General features: G+C 35.0%; 1 protein-coding gene across 1 annotated transcript in view; it reads left to right on the top strand.

The window, feature by feature from the left end:
• LOC107562145 (nuclear pore complex protein Nup50-like) overlaps positions 1-1171 on the top strand; it is a 23179-nt gene that overhangs the window by 11631 nt on the left and 10377 nt on the right. The gene's annotated exons all lie outside the window — the stretch shown is intronic.

Below are 1171 nucleotides of genomic sequence, written 5' to 3'. Positions count from 1 at the left end.
TGCCGCTTGTGTTTAGCATTTTGCAGCACAAATGCATCACAGTATGATAAGTGAATGAGATTGTGTCTAGAGTTTTACAAAAAGAGTGCATGAGATCTGCAAATAGAGCCTAACTGCCTGAACGTGTTTTAAGGTTTAGCAGAAAGAGTGCTTTATTTGACGAATTGGTTTAAGCTAGTGAGAATTTGGTTTCAGAGATTGGGGTTTAGTGTTTTAGCAATTCAGAAAAACTATAATATCATAAGTGAAGAGAGTAATTTTTTAGGTCAATAAGACTGTGTACCATTGTGATTTGTACATAGGTTCTGTTGATTTGCAATAAACAGACAGAAGGAGAGCGAGAGAGATGGACTGAGCATGCATGATTATCTATGTCTGTCCTTCTTAAGGTCAAGTCATTTGTTTGAGGACAAAATCAGTTTCCCATCAGTTGTCAGAAGATGAAAGCGATATCTTTGTCATAGCATGCTTTCAGCATTTAAGGGGATTTCACATGACTGTGGCAGCGCTGTTCAGTGCATTAAATCAATGGCATTGTTCTCTATGAAGTGACACATAAGCTTCAGCATTACCCAGGTAATGTGTTGATTGTCGATTGAGCCTTGTAAAGTGGCTTTCAAAGTTAAATAAATTTAAACACCTTGTTTCATTCTTGAATGAAGCATTTTTAAATATATTAGTTAACTCACTCGTCCTTTGCCGCTACCTCCTGGCATAACAATGTAACTGCACTAACTGACAGCCTGTGTAAAATGACTGCAGAGACAAGTCCCTGTACCAACACTGGACAAGAGGCTTTCAGTTTTGTTGACATTTCAGCAGTCAGATTCGGGAATCGTAACATACTATTAAACATATATTAATATACCAATGAGTTTATGTAGATAGATGGGTAAATAAACAAATGGTGATTATTGCATATTGCGATATTGAGCCACTCAAAATCAACGCAAGGGAAATTTCTTCACCCTGTTTGCTATTTAATATTTTTGTGGAAACCATGATAAACTACCATTTAGAAGTTTAGAGTAAGATCAAAAAAAAATAAAATTACTTCAAGGACCCATTCAATTGATCAAATGTGACAGTAAAGACTAAAGTATTTATAATGTTAATAAATGCTGCTCTTTTGAGCTTTATATTTGTCAAAGAGTAATGAAAAAAGAAAAAA

The sequence above is a fragment of the Sinocyclocheilus grahami genome, unplaced genomic scaffold, assembly GCF_001515645.1.
Source record: "Sinocyclocheilus grahami isolate Dianchi unplaced genomic scaffold, SAMN03320097.WGS_v1.1 scaffold809.1, whole genome shotgun sequence".
Lineage (NCBI taxonomy): Eukaryota > Metazoa > Chordata > Actinopteri > Cypriniformes > Cyprinidae > Sinocyclocheilus > Sinocyclocheilus grahami.
Note: the sequence above shows the minus strand (reverse complement) of the source record. Positions and strands in the feature narration are given on the sequence as shown.